Source organism: Papio anubis, chromosome 1, assembly GCF_008728515.1.
Source record: "Papio anubis isolate 15944 chromosome 1, Panubis1.0, whole genome shotgun sequence".
In the NCBI taxonomy this organism is placed as follows: domain Eukaryota; kingdom Metazoa; phylum Chordata; class Mammalia; order Primates; family Cercopithecidae; genus Papio; species Papio anubis.
Window position 1 is genome coordinate 151,221,080 of NC_044976.1, and position 16,146 is coordinate 151,237,225.

A 16,146-nucleotide genomic window follows, 5' to 3' on the forward strand; every position below is an offset into this window, starting at 1 on the left:
AGAGGGTAAGAGAGGATGAAAAAGGCAATGACAAGGGAGGGGTTGGTGGAGACCAGAGAGAGCAAATGAGCGGTAAACACCCCACAGACTGTTAAGACGAGGCCAGAGACAACAAGAGACACAATTATAACTCTCAAGAAAGAGAAGAATGACCAGAGTGACACAATCAAGGTCAGGAGGACTCAGATTCCAGTCACTCCAGGGCCCATGTCCCATCTCTGTGCCAACCTGTAGGACGTTTCTCCTTCTCAAAACATTCAGTCATTTTCAGCTAGAAGTCTGTGTTTCACCAGTTTCCCCTCTCTCATGTGCCTACCAGCTTAGTAGGTTCCTCAAGGATAGGGCAGGACTGTTTCTCAACTATGCACCATCCAAGAGCCACATATATCCTATGTGTACTCAATAATTAGCTATCACCAGTCTCGCTCTTTGCCCTAAATAAGTTACAGAATCTCCTGAGTTCCTAAATGTTCTATCCCAGCCTATATCCAAGCTGAATGAATACATGAAGACCCTCTGAAAGCAATATCTCCTCCTTCCTTCAAGTGTACAGAGCTTCAAACAACAGCAGGTCAATGCAGTTACATTCTCCGAACTCTGTGTGCATGCTCCTGAGAGAGAATCAAACACCTGCAGCAATGAAGGCAAAGCCAGTTTTGTTTAACTGGACAAGTTACCTTCCTCACACTTTAGATGTCCAGCTTAGTTTAAAAACTGCAGAGGCCAAAGTTTAGCATTTAAATCCATGCAGTACGTGAAAAAATTTCAGAGTACTCTCAAATAACTAAGGAAACAACTGGCTCTGTCTAGTCAGAGAACTTAAGCCATGTTTGGGGTGCCTGGGGTCCTGCTAAAAGTTCTGGATTGAGCAATAGTACTGCCTCACCCTGAGTTCTTACTTTTCTACTGCCGTGGCTCCACCTCCAGTCTGCACATCTCTGCTTCGAGTTTTCCAGAAGCCACAACTTTAACTGATATGTCATACTCTAGCCTTTCTCCCTCTAGTTCGTTAAGCACATTATGTGTCTCTACTCTGCAAAATGCTTTGATATTTCTTCACTGCTTAGAGACTGAAATCCAAAGTGGGAAGGCACTTTAAACTGGATCCCATTTTACTTCCCAATCTTAACTCTCCCCACTTTTTATCAATGACATGGCTGTCTTCAGTGTTCCCCAAACATAACATGTGCTTCCATATTTATGCAACTTAGCAAAAGCTGTTCTCTCTACTTTGAATGCATCTTCCTTATTCTTCAAGTCCCAGCTTAATGTCAGCTCAGGAGAGCAACAGCTTTGGACCAGCCCAACTTGGGTTTAGGTTCTATATTTCTACTTTTTATCTGTGTTGCCCAGGATGTGCTGAGGCTCTTCATTTACCTAATTCACGTTGGTATTAGCACAATCAGTTACCCATTTTCTGTTTCTATAACCCATGGGCTAGACAACATCTATCTACGTTTTAGATAAATACAGTTTGTGATGCAAAAAATTCACTGTGTGAGCAGCTTTACTTATACTATAAAATAGGTAAAAACAATTCATATTTTACAAATGAAGAACTAGAAGAGCAGAGAGATTAAGTAACTTACCCGGATTATAGACTGATAAGTGCAGTGCAAGAATTCACATGTTTCTCTAATTGAACATCTTCATGCTCCTACTACATCACACAACTTCATATCTGTGAGGCAGTGTGGATTCCCTTCTCTCAACTGCAGCCTTCAAGATCTTTGCCTTTTGAGTGCCATACACAAAGTGGATTTTTAAAAAGTATTTGTTCAACAAATACGTCATGCATGTATCCCACTAACAATGGTTGGCAGATACCAACTGTTGATTTCAAATGCCATATGTCTTCAAGAACATATGGCTTACAATGACACTGGAATTTTTAAAAGTAACTGGGATCTACAAGTGCAGTAGGAGATTTAGCAAATCTCCCTAGAAAGTGATATCTAACAGAGCAAAATAGAAATATAAAATATCTGCATAAAAATTAATAGGCCCTGGGGGAAAAGGGGGGTTGGAGAGATGTTGGCTGGTCAAAGGATTCAAAATTTCAATTAGATAGGAGGAATAAGTTGAAGTAATCTATTGTACAACACAGTGACTATATAGTTAATAACAATATATCATATTCTTGAAAATCACTGACAGAGTAGATTTTAAGTGTTGTCATCACAGAAAATAAGTAAGGTAGGGCATGTTAATTTGCTTAATTAAGCCATTCCACAGGTATACACATTTCAAAATATGTTTTACACAATACATTTTTATGTGTCACTTAAAAATTTTTAAAGGAAAACAATAAGCCAAGCATCCAAATGAGAAAGAAGTAAAATGATTTCTGTTCACAGATTACACGTACAAAACCCTAAAAATTCTACCAAAAATGTTAAACAAATTCAGCAAAGTTGCAGGATACAAAAATCAATGTGCAAAAAAACAGTTGTGTATCTCTATACACTAACAATGAGAAATCTGAAAAGGAAATTAAGAAAGCAATTCTATTTATAATGGCATTAAAAAGAATAAAATACTTACGAATAAACTTAACCAGGGAGGCAAAAAATTTGTATAATGAAACTACAAAACAATGCTGAAAGAAGACATAAATACAAAGACATCCCACATTCATAGATGGGAGGAAGGTTTTTTTTTTGTTTTTTTGTTTTTTTGTTTTTTGGGGGTTTTTTTGAGGCAGGGTCTCACTCTATCTCCAGGCTGGAGTGCAGTGGCACAATCATGACTCACTGCAGCTTCGACTTCCTGGGCTCAAGCAATCCTCCCACCTCAGCCTCCTAAGAAGCTGGGACCACCACAGGTGTGGCTAATTGTTTACTTTTTTGTAGTCTCACTATGCTGCCCAGGCAGGTCTTAAACTCCTGGGCTCAAGTGATCCTCCCACCTCAGCCTCACTTCAAATTATAGTATAAGGCTACAGTAACCAAAAATATGTGTCTGATATAAGAACAGACACATAGATCGATGGAACAGAAGAGAGAACCCAGAAATGAGACCGCATACCTAAGCCATCTGATCTTCAACAAACCTGACAAAAAAAGCAATGGGGAAACAATTTCCTATTTAATAAATGGTGCTGGGAGAACTGGCTAGCCACATGCAGAAAACTGAAACTGGACCCCTTCCTTATACCATATAAAAATTAATTCAAGATGGATTAAAGACTTAAATATAAAATCCAAAACTATAAAAACCCTAGAAGAAAATCCAGGCAATACTATTCAGGGCATAGGCACAGGCAAAGTTTTCATGACAAAATCCCCAAAAGTGATTGCAACAAAAGCAAAAATTGGCAAATGGTACCTAATTAAATTAAAGAGCTTCTGCACAGCAAAAGAAACTATCATCAGAGTGAACAGACAACTTACAGAATGGGAGTAAATATTTGCAATCTATCCATATGACAAAGGTCTACTATCCAGCATCCATAAAGAACTTAAATAAATTTACAAGAGAAAAGCAACCCCATTAAAAAGGAGGGAAAAGACATGAATGACACTTCTCAAAAGAAGGCACAAATGTGGCCAACATATTTTTAAAAAGCTCAACATCACTGATCATTACAGAAATGCAAATCAAAACCACAATGAGATAGCATCTCATGCCAGTCAGAATGGCAGTTATAAAAAAGTCAAAACAACAGATGCTGGTGAGGTTGCAGTTGCAGAGAAAACAAAACAAAACACTTTTACACTGTTGGTAGGAGTGTAAGTTAGCTCAACCATTGTGGAAGGCACTGTGGCAATTCCTCAAAGACCTAGAGGCAGAAATACCATTTGGCCCAGGAATCCCATTACTGGGTATATACCTAAAGGAATATAAATCATTCTATTATAAAGATACATGCACACGTATGTTCACTGCAGCACTATTCACGATAGCAAAGACGGAGTCAATCTAAATGTCCATCAATGATAGACTGGACAAAGAGAAATGTGCTATATATACACCATGAAATACTGTGTAGCCAAAAAAAAAACAAGATCACATCCTTTGCAGGGACATGGATGGAGCTGAAAACCATTATCATCAGCAAACTAATGCATGAACAGAAAACCAAGCACCACATGTTCTCACTTACAAGTGGGAGCTGAATGATGAGAACACATGAACCCACGGTGGGGAACAGCACACAGTGGGGCCTGCTGAGGGGCTAGAGAGAGGGAAAACATCAGGAAGAATAGCTAATGGACACTGGACTTACTACCTTAAAATCATCACTTAATACCTAGTGATGAGATGATCTGTGCAGCATACCACCATGGCACACATCTACCTATATAATAAACCTGCACATCCTGCACACATACCCCTAAACTGAAAAGTTGAAAAAATCAAGAAAAAAAGTTACCATAAAAGCTATGCTCACTGATAACATTGCAATAAAATAATGAATAACAATAATTTGCAATAATTAACACACCATTACATTTTTTAAAATTTCATTAATTCAAACCAAAAGTGTTTATTTAAGGAAAAATAAAATGAGTAAACTTTAGCAATTTTTATCAATTAAGAAAATAAGGCAAAATAAATAATATATATAGAAAATTTTTAAATCTTTGGAGATTATATAACAATATATTTAGAGCTATAGCTTAAAAAGGTAAATTATCTAGAAAATATAAATTGCCTCAATTTTGAATAAAAGAAGTAGAAAGTTTGAAAAAGCATAAACATAGTGATATGGTTAGGCTTTGTGTCCCCACACAAATCTCATCTTGAATTGTAATCCCCATAATCACCAAGCGACAAGGGAGAGACCAGGTGGAGGTCATTGAATCATGGGGGTGGTTTCCCCCATGCTGTTCTCACGAGAGTGAGTTTTCATGAGATTTGATGGTTTTATAAGGGGCTCTTCCCCCTTCGCTTGGCACTTCTTCCTTCAGCCTTGTGAAGAAGGTGCCTTTTCATGATTGTAAGTTTCCTGAGGCCTCCCCAGCCATGTTGAACTGTGAGTTAATTAAACCTCTTTCCTTTATAAGTTACCCAGTTGTGAGAAGTTCTTTACAGCAGTATGGAAATGGACTAACACACATAGAAAAACTGAATTAGTGGTTAAAGCCCTATGTTCAAAGAAAATTCACCTAAATGATTTTTAGTTAATTATTTTTAGAGATGGTGCCTTACTCTGTCACCCAGGCTAGTGTGCAGTGGCATGATTATAGCTCACTGGAGCCTTGAACTCCTGGGTTTATGTGATCCTCCTGCCTCAGTCCCCTGAGTAGCTGGGAGTACAGGTACGTGCCACCATGCCTGGCTAATTTTTTTTTTTAATTTTTGTAGAGATGGGGTCTCACTATGTTGCCTAGGCTTGTCTCAAACTCGTAGCCTCAAACAAACCTTCTGCATTGGCCTCCCAAAGTGCTAGCATTACAGGTGTGAGCCACCATGCCTGGCATACAGGTGATTTTAATGAGCAAGGTCTAGCAGATGGTCAAGAAGAGATAAATTCCATTTCACAAAAACTTTTTTGGAGAGTAGAAAACCATGGAAAGCTTCCACTCATTTCATGACATTAGCACAGCCCTGATATCAAAGTCATAAAAACTTTCACTTTAACGGTGGAAGAAAGGCTAGCTTCCAGTTTTCTTATGTTAGCTTTTTATGACTAACCAAATTTCTTTCCAAATTTAATGGTGTGTTAATTATTGCAAATTTCCACCAAATTTCTTTCCAAATTTAGTGGTGTTAATTATTGGTAATTTTTGTTGTTCATTTTTATTACCTTAAAAAATACAAATTAAATAGCAGCAAGTCAAATACAAGAGTAACTTAAAAACACTCTCCATGGAGTAAGATTTATCCCAGGAATGGAAGGGTGATTCAATATTAGAAACATACAGATAATCTACGTAACTCATGGAAAATAATCTTATGATCACTCAATAAATGACGATAAAGCATTGGGTAAAATTGTACACTCATTTACAATAAAAACCTCTAGAGGACTAGAAAAAGAGAAAGCATATGTAAGCTGAAAAAGAGGTTATACCAAAATCCCAGAGCAAGCATTCCCATAAACTTCAAGATAAAGACATTTTATCCTCTATTATCCAAAGCTGTACAAAATATCCTAGTCAGTACAATGAGATAATTGGATGTAGTAAGAGTTATAATTGTTGGCAAAGACAAGATTGTCATTATTTGTGGGTGATGTGACCATCGATATAGAAAATTCAAAAGAAATAACTGGCAAATTAGCAGAGCTAACAAAAGATTTAGACAACATAAATGCAAAAGGTTAACTCAATACAAAAATCAGTACTTTTCCTATACCAAAGCAATGATACAAAAAGAAGTATGCAAGACTTCTAAGAAGAAATGATGAAACTTTATGTAAGACCATAAGAGAAGATTTGAATAATTAACGTTTGCTATGGTTTGAATGATGGTGTCTCTTCCAAAATTCATGTTGAAACTTAATCCTCATTGTGGTGGTATTAAGAGATGGGACCTTTAGGGGAGTGATTAATTCATGAGAGCTTCACCCCATGAATGGATTTGGGCTCTTTTAAAAGGGCTTGTCAGAGTGGATTCACTCTCTCTACCCCTTCTCATCTTTCTTCCTTCTGCCATGTAAGGACACAGCATTTGTCCCCTCTGGAGAATGCAGCAACAAGATGCCATCTTGGAGGGAGAGACTGGGCCCTCACCAGACACTTAAATGGCCAGTGTCTTGATCTTTGACTCCCAGCCTCCAGGACTCTAGGAAATAAATTTCTGTTCCTCATAAATTACCCTGTCTCAGGTATTTCATTATAGCAGCACAAATGGACTAAGACAATATTAACTGTACTCAAATCATACTGCAATTCAATGCACATCTAGCAAATTCCAATAAAAATACCAAAGGGAGTTTTGGGGAACTTCACCAGTTCAAAAATTCAGACGGAAGAGTCAACAGGCAAAACTAGCCAATGCAATTCTGAAAAAATGCCAAAAACAGGTAGGGGCTTTCCCTAGCAAAAATCAGGACACAATATAAAACTCTAGTATTTAAAACTAAAACAATCAACTAGATCAAAGCAACAGAATAGATAGCCAAAAAGTGAATCCATGTATATTTTGATATTTACTATATATTCAAGGTGATCTTTTAAATAACTGGGGAAAGGATAGAGTATTCAATAACACAATTTTAAAATGTAAAAACAATTCATAACTGCAGGCTATACAAAAACAATCAGTTGACCAAATTCTGGCTCATGGGCCTTAGTTTGCCAACTCCTCTGTCCTATTTTATTCTTGGTAACTACCCTAAAGAAACACGTACACACATGTACAAGGAAGCTCAAAATGGAATCTTTACTGCAGACGCATTATTTGCAAGCGAAAAAAAAAAAAAAAAAAATAGAAGCAACCTGAATTTTCAACAGGAGAATGGCTGAATGATATATCCATACCATCCATACCATTCCTGATTACACAGATCTGCATACACTATCATAGAAACATCTTCACAGCATATCAGTGAGGAAGAAAACTGCAAACTTTAGAATATTCCTTAAACCACACAAACACAAAATAGCAAAGGTATGGGAGACTATATTCGAACTGATAACAATGGTTACCTCTCGGGGAGGAAAATGAGCAGGGTGTGTTTGTTGGGGGGTGGGTATCCCGGAGGACTTTCAGCTTCATCTCTCTATATGTATTTTTTAAAAGTATATGGTCGTGAATGACTTCATTAAGTTAAAAAGAAGTAACAAGGGAAAAACAAACAAAAGAAAACCTAGGAATCTTTCCACTAAATGACCTTAGACCCCAGCCATCTCCCTTGAGCATAAAGAGTCAAGGCACATGGGTGGGAAGATGTAAGTCTGACGACCATCACACCCAAGTGATAGCTGCGCATGGTACTGAGGGTCTCCCTCTCCAGGCTACACTTAGGTCCCTTGGGACTAGTGAATAAGCCTAGGATGTGACAGCTGTGGCCTCAGCTACATCGTGTCAAAACCACAAAAACAACAGTTTAAAGCAAGGCCTCCTTTTTAAGTAATCTTAATATTTTAAAATCTAAGAATGATTCACCAAGTGATAGGACACAAAACTCCTCTACTGATATCCAATTAAACATAATAAACATCTCTGATCCCTTTGCAAGTCTCATTAAAATGCAAGTAAACATTTGAAAAAGGTATACATCCACAGATAAAAAATGAAGGGAAGAGCAGGGTGAGCAAAGACAACTCATTTTTATAAGATAGAGCAAATTAAAGAATTAGTAGATTTGAGATACCCGAATACTAGATGTCAAAGACATGAAAGTCATTTATACACCAAACACCCATAAGGCCCAGGCATAGAGGCACCAGGTACCACAGATGGCAAGAGTAACCCATGAAGAAGAAAAAAGCTGGGAGATTAGTTTAAAAGCTGGGTAATAAACATATAGAGCCCGAGGTTTCCCTCTTCCTCCTTTGCCCCCAGGACAAAAGTTCTTTCATAGATAAATTGCATCAAAGAGAATTTAAAGGCAGGGACAATGGGCACAGTAGAATTTTAGATATATACCAAAGATGTTTGCAGTAATGCTTCCAGAGCAAAAAACAGAATATATACACTAATGAAAATGGCATTTCTCAAAAGAAAAGCAAAAAGCTAGGAGACAGATAATATCTTCAAAATTCTTAGGACAAATTACTTTTCAACCTGAAATCCAGTGCCCAGTCAAGTGTGAGAGTAAATATAAGATATTTTTGAAAATACAGGGTCTCAAAAAACTATCTCTCTATGGCCTTTTTCTTAAAAAGCTACTAAAGGATGTGCTCCATCAAACCAAGGGAGAAAAAGAAAAAAAACAAAAAAACAAGACCCAGCACAAAGAAACAGGGATTGTTAAAGGAGAGAGGAGAAGGGAAGCAGCAGTACAACAGCTAAACAGAGCATCTAAAGAGCAGTGAGTCAGGTGGGAAAAGCGGATGGAAGGGCTTCAAGAGAGATTCTCCAGGAAAGGAAGAGAATAGACAGATGAGCAGATACCTCTGACCATGTGGAAAATTCTATCTGAGGGATTTTCCAGTTCTATTGGAGAATCTGGGAAGCAGGAGGGACAGTAAACTAATGAAAGAAAAAAAATGGCACGGCAATTCTTCACCTAAGTGGAAGAAACAGTTGTATAAGAAAGGAGATGCACTTATATTAAACAGTTTGGCAGTGAGCCACACTTACCATGGTGTGCTGAGTGCTGAATTAACAAACAAAATGGAGTTATTATATTAAGAGGAAAAATAGGGAATAGGACTAAGATGCTAAAATTTCATGAAGCAGCTAATAGTTACAATTCACAAACGAAGAAATAGGCTGAGCGCGGTGGCTCATGCCTGTAATACCAGAACTCTGGGAGGCCAAGGCAGGTGGACCTGACCTGAGGTCAAGAGTTCAAGACCAGCCTGGCCAACATGGTGAAATTCCATCTCTACTAAAAATAAAAAAATTAGCCAGGTGTGGTGGTGCACACCTGTAATCCTAGCTACTCAGGAGGCTGAAGCAGGAGAATGGCTTGAATCCGGGAGGTGGAGGTTGCAGTGAGCCAAGATCAAGCCACTGCACTCCAGCCTGGGCAACAAGAGCAAAACTCTGCCTCAAAAAACGAAAAGAAAGACAGAAAGAAAGAAAGAAAGACAGAAGGAAGGAAGGAAGGAAGGAAGGAAGGAAGGAAGGAAGGAAGGAAGGAAGGAAGGAAAAGAAGGAAAGAAAGAGGGAGGGAGGGAAGGAGGGAAGGAAGGAAGGAAGGAAGGAAGGAAGGAAGGAAGGAAGGAAGGAAAAAAACAAACATAAATGAAGAAATAATAAAATTAGTGTACACTTTGGAAAGAAGTAAAAATCAGAAACAACTAAGAGAACTGAATGTTGCTGTTGCTGGGGAAGGGACCCAAGAATGAGATGAAGGGAAGCTGCTTGTTTGCTTATTTATTTATTACATTCATGCTTGATGTGTGAACCATGGATGTATCTTACTTAAACTTTCAGGTTTCAGTTTCTTTCCTTGTAAAAATGGGAATAAGAAGACACACCTATAAGGCTGCTGTTAACATCATATGAGATAACGTGGTCAAATTCCCTCTGTGAACATTCCCTTTTTAGTTGGACCAATTTTTCAGAGTAGTTATTTGATAAACAGGTTGAGAGGAGACACAATCGAAACCCACGTTGTCCAAGTACTGAGGGCTGAATATTAATCAATCCAATGCCCAATACGCATAAGCAGCAAAGAGACATGAAGTGAACGGGTGATCTAAGTAGGAGGGGTTTATCAAAACGAAGATTCTTCTAGTCTGAAATCCAGGAATCTTAGATCATGTATAACTGGGTTTGACTCCCTTCCTCATTTAACTAACTGTGTTCTTAGATAAATTATTTACCTTCCCCAGTCTCCAGTTTCCCTATCTGTAACACTGGAGGTAGTAACACCTACCCTGGAGGCTTGCTGCAGTGGTTACATCAAATAACAAATGTGAGAGATTCTTGTACGGTATCTGGTGCCATTTCTTCTTCAGCAAAGGATGGCAACTACAACAGACCTAGTTTGTTCTAGAGAATGACAACTCTAACCTTCAATTTCTTTGTTCTTCTTCTTCTTCTTTTTTTTTTTCTTTTTCTTTCTTTTTTTTTTTTTTTTTTGTTGTTGTTGTTGTTGTTGAGTCTTGCTCTGTTGCCCAGACTGGAGCACAGTAGCTATTCGCAAAGTACAATCATAGCGTGCTATAGCACGGAACTCCTGGCCTCAAGCGATCTTCCACCTCAGTCTCCTGAGTATTTGGGACAACAGGCACATGCTATCAAAACAGGCTGATTTTTATTTGTTTTTGTAGCAAACGTGTCCCACTGTGTCTCCCAGGTTGGTCTCGAACTCCTGGCCTCAAAGGATTCTCCCACCTTGGCCCCTGAAAGTGTTAGGATTATAGGTATGAGCCACTACATCTGACTAACTTTCAATTTCTAACATAAATCAAGCATTCAGGATCAGCTAGTCAAAGCCTCCCTAGGGTGAATCCGTCCTGCTCACCTCTCTCTCAATAATTTTTAGTTAGACAACAGTATGCATTTACTGTAGCAAAAGTTGAAAATATAAATAAGCAAAAATAAGAAACTACGTATCACAAATAATACTACCAGTAAGAGTTAACCACCACGATTATTTTACTGTATAACCTTTCACATACCTTTCTGTTTATGTGTATTTTTAAATAAAAATAAGGTTTTATTAAATCTATCATTCTTTGGTGATCATTTTAAACTAATATGTCAAGAACATATTCCCTCTCAAAAAAACTATTTTAGGCCAGGTGTGGTGACTCAGGCCTGTAATCCCAGCACTTTGGGAGGCCGAGGTGGGCGGATCACGATATCAGGAGATCGAGACCATTCTGGCTAACATGGTGAAAACCCGTCTCTACTAAAAATACAAAAAACAAAACAAAACAAAAAAATATATATATATATATAGTCAGGCATGGTGGCATGCAACTGTAGTCCCAGCTACTTGGGAGGCTGAGGCAGGAGCATCACTTGAACTGGGGAGGTGGAGGTTGCCATGAGCCCAGATCGTGCCACTGAACTCCAGGCTGGGCAACAGAGCTAGACTCTGTCTCAAAACAAAACAAAACAACAAAAAAACTATTTTAACATCACTTTTAATAGCTGCGGTCAGTTTGATGGATGAACTTCACCTTTTATACTGTACCCTTGCTTCCTACCCTTCCGTGGACAGTCAGTGTCTGTTCTAGCGATTACTCCAGCCTATTAGGTAAACTGCAGGTTTGACACCAAAAGAAAAAGCAAGATCCAACTTAAATTATGTGTTTCAATACATGTCAGTAATCACAAGTATATTAATACCAACCCAGCTTATCTCTAACAAGACCAGCAGCTGCTCGAAAGGCTTTTTAAAGCAGAGTTTATTTCTAGGACTTGGAAAGAATGTGAGGTACTTTAGAAGAATCTTATTTTGGAAGTCCTGCACATCTCTGCCTTAGATCTTTAAAAATGCATACATACGCGTGCACACACACATGCTGCACACATATAGTCACAGCATATGCACATATATAAATATACATTGTAAAAATATATTGCAGTAAGTATGTGCATATTATTTTAGGAATAAACAAGGGGGCTATTTTTCTTTTCACCAATAACAGGAACACTGGAAATTCAAGCTTTGTCACCTCCGGTGGGTAATTTGGATTTAGGGGAGGAAAAAAAGATACCCAGAATTGGAAAGACACAGCCAAAGCTTCAACATATACGTACTAAGATTATTTGTTTTTCCCAAGTTCATCTATGGAAAGCTGCTAGGCACTAGACTGCGATTAGAGCAACCACCATTCATCTGTGCTGCAGAAACAGAGACCAGAGACTCACAGATGAAGAATCAAACTCCACAAACTACCAAGAAAAGCCAGTTTCAACCATTTACATTCACGCTGTGGATCTCATCTTTGGCTCAGTACTTGTTCCTGAGATTATGGTGTCCCAGGTGAGCCTTTGCATTAAGCAGGGAGAAGGTATAAGAATGCCATGATAGCAGCCAATGATTAGAGCAGGTGACCCCGTCTTGCTCCAGCAGAAACTGAGCAGCCAGGGAACGGCAGCAGAAGGCCAAGCACTGGCCAGTCCTGGCGCTCATCAGTCCAGGAATAACTGAAAATGGGTTCTATTTCAAAGTCTTCTGTCAGCTGACTCAGTCATGGAAAGTTAAAAAGAACCTTTGAAAATGCTTTTGTCATACTAAACATATTTGAACTAACGTGGAATTATTTTCAGAATTCTACCTCTTAGACCAGAGAGGTTAAGATTCAGGCTTCCAGTTCCCACAGAGAAGAAAATGTATAACCAGAGAATTGCATAGTGTGTTTCCTGCATCGCTAATGATCCTTAGGAGTGGGAGACAATGCCGTGGGGGTGCCAACAGGTCGTAATCCACCAAGGAACGCACTGTTCATAACAACACACATTGCTTTTTCCAGACCCAGAGGCCCGAGTGAGCACTAATAAGCTGGCACAACAGGCTAATTTGATGTGTGGGATTAATATGTTAATTTAATGCTCTCCTGTTTGGTTAAGTGGTTCGTGTTCCTAAATTTCTAAGCATGGCATTCAAATCTCTTTATATGGGAACCATGTGGCCCCTCTGACCACCCTTCTCCCATTTGTCTTGGCAGCCTCGTGACCTGGATACAGCATGCCCATGCCTGACTTCAGGCAGCGTGTGCACTGTTCTCCCAGCCTGCAATGCTAGTCTTCTTCTCCCTCCTGACCCTAACCAAATCCTACTGTTGATTCTCCAGGTTGCTATTCAAGCCTTGGCTCTTTAATGAACATTTCCCAAAAGCTTCGCTCACACTGACCACCATGAACATCAGCTGCCTCTGTGCCTCATTCTGGTCACTCTGCACGTAATGCCTTATAGTGGCCCTCAACTGGTCTGTGCGTATCTCGTCTCTCCATCTGGATCATAAGCCCCTGGGGGGCAGGGATGAACTCTCACAGCTTTCTTTTCTCACTGCCAGCACTCTCATTTTACTTGACCCCTGAGTAGCATCACCACCATGGACCACTTCCCCTCCATGAAATCTCTCCTCTTCTTAGTTTCTGTGAAATCACCTTCTAGATTTTCCTCCTCCTCAACTCCTCCTCCATCCAACTTCTCAATACTGGTGTTCTCTGGCTGCCTTTTCCTCTCTTTGCACACACGCACGCGCGCATTCTCTCTCTCTCTCTCTCTCTTTTTCTCTAAGAGTCTCAAATATTCTCATGGCTCCAAAATATCACCTATATGCTCCCAAATTTCTATCTCTAGCCTGGACCTTTCTTCTATGCAATGCCTGGGAAGGCTAGGTCAATCGGCATTTTATTATGTTTATAAAGGCAAGTTCATTTGTCATATAGATATCTTAGCTCTTCATAGAGAGAAGCTCCCATTTCATGGTTTTATTACATCTTTAATCCAAAGCAGTCATCATAATATGAGTACTCTGATAGAAAGCCAGGCAAGGAACCTTAATTCATGGCAGGGATCATGTCTTATTCAGTTTAGAGTCCTTCAGTAATGTGCAAAGTGTCTTCTACATAAGATGCTGAGAATTTTTTTCCTAAATGAATAAGTTAAGAAATGAATAGCCATGCTGACTATGCCTAAGTGGGCTCAGTCGAGAAAGGGTACCATTTTCTGGAGAAAATGGCTTATGTCCACTAACTGCTTGATTTCAATTTGTTGAAAGAAATCCAAATGGTGGAGGAATAGAAGGCCATGAGCCATTATCAAACACCACAGCTCTTCTCAAATTTGCTTTATACTCCCTCAGAGGCTTAGTCGGGGCTTGGACTACTGACCCCTAGGAAAAGGTTTTCTAATCAGGACAACTAGACATGTATGTCTTGTCAAGTGGTGAGTTAGGATTCTACAGAATCAAACAACCATAGTTTGGATCATGTTGGTCAATTTACAATCAACAATACTTTTAAATTGGTTGATCTCTTAAAACCAATTTGGAATTCTCTATCTTCAAGATCAAACTGATCAACATGGCCAATAAATTGAATTACCACCACTATAGTCTTTGGGTTCTCTCTGATGTCCCAGAACATCAAATCCCTACCACAACCATCAGACTGATTCTCGGTGGTTTTCACTAGAGGTGTGTTTCCTCAATTAAGTCTATAAATAGAAATTTTACTGCTTCAGAGAGGATATAAATCAGCTCAGCAAGACACTCTTGGGGCAAAGAGGGGGAGGCAAGGCTGGGAGGGGAGAACGAATTTAAATTATTCAATGAAATGGAAATCAGGGGTGGGGGTAGGTGAACTATTTGAGATATAGATTCTCCTTTGGGTAGGAATAATCGACAAGCAGCCTGAAGGAGCCTTCCGTCAAAGGAGAGATCAAATCGAGAATTGGCAAGAAGTGGTGTCACTTCAAAATGTTTCCTCTGATTAAAATATTTCAATGCCAAACAGAAATCCTCGCTCCCTGGAGAGTACATGTATAGAGAAAAAGCACAGTCCTCCAGCAGTAACTCCTCTACATCCACCGAGCTTGGATGCTTTGTGAAAATGCCTTTTGTCAGCTTCCTACAGCTCTGTGTCTCAGTGAGTCACAATCAACAATCCCTTCTCTCATAAAGCAGCAGGCTACCAGGAAGACTAATTCCTCCTTACCCCATTGTTTCCTGTATACATATTTTGTGCACTGAGCATTATAATAGCATTTTGCCATCGCTAGACCTATTTGTATCTATGCTGCTGCTTAGTAAGATAATCTCCCAATACTCAATAACTCTCAGTCTTAGTCAGTTTTTTCAGTGTTCAATCTATATTCTTCATGTTGCTGCATAAGCCTATTTCATCTTAAACTCCCCTCAGTGAATGAAGTCAGAAAGGATCATTCATTCTTTCTTTTATTCAACAAGGCATTGTGCCAGGAATTGGGATAAGGGTCAAGAATACAGTATTTCTGACCTTGTGAGGCTTACAGTTCAGTGAGGGAATAAATTATGTTAAAATTTCCATTTCAACTGTGATAAATATAGCAGAAGAGAACATATACAAGGTACCCAAAATAAATTATCAAATGGGATCTAATTGAGTTAGGAGGGCCAAACTAGATATCATTTGAGCTGAAATCTGAAGGATGAGTAGGGGTGGAAGGGAAGGAAAGAGAGCGTTCTAGAAGATGGAAGTACCTGTGTTGGGGAGCTGAGGCTAGAGGGACCAGGTATGTAATGAATGGAAAGAAGAACAGAGAGGTGATGGGGGGAGGAGTAAGAGGCAGTAAGTTAAAGATCAGATAGGGTGTCATAGGTCATCTTAAATGTTGTGGACCTGGTTCTAACAAAATGGGAGTCACTATAGGATTTAAAGGGCAGCAACATGGTTAGGTTTTTATGGAGAAATATCAGTCAGGACTACGAGGATAATAAATGGAAGGGAGAGGAAGTGGCGGCAGGGATTTAGTTAGAAGCTATTTGGTAGACCAGGAAAGAAATGAGAGCAGCTTGGATTAGGATTTCAGTAGAAATAGAAACAAACAAAAAAATTCAAGGTCTACTTAGGAGGTAGAATGTACAGTACATGCAGTGTCACTCCACCTCCAGCTCTAGCCAGTTTAGCACACAG

The 16,146-nt window shown here is 39.2% G+C and overlaps 1 protein-coding gene across 1 annotated transcript in view; it reads right to left on the bottom strand.

The window, feature by feature from the left end:
- LOC116268673 (protein-cysteine N-palmitoyltransferase HHAT-like) overlaps window positions 1-16,146 on the bottom strand; it is an 86,414-nt gene that overhangs the window by 59,724 nt on the left and 10,544 nt on the right. The gene's annotated exons all lie outside the window — the stretch shown is intronic.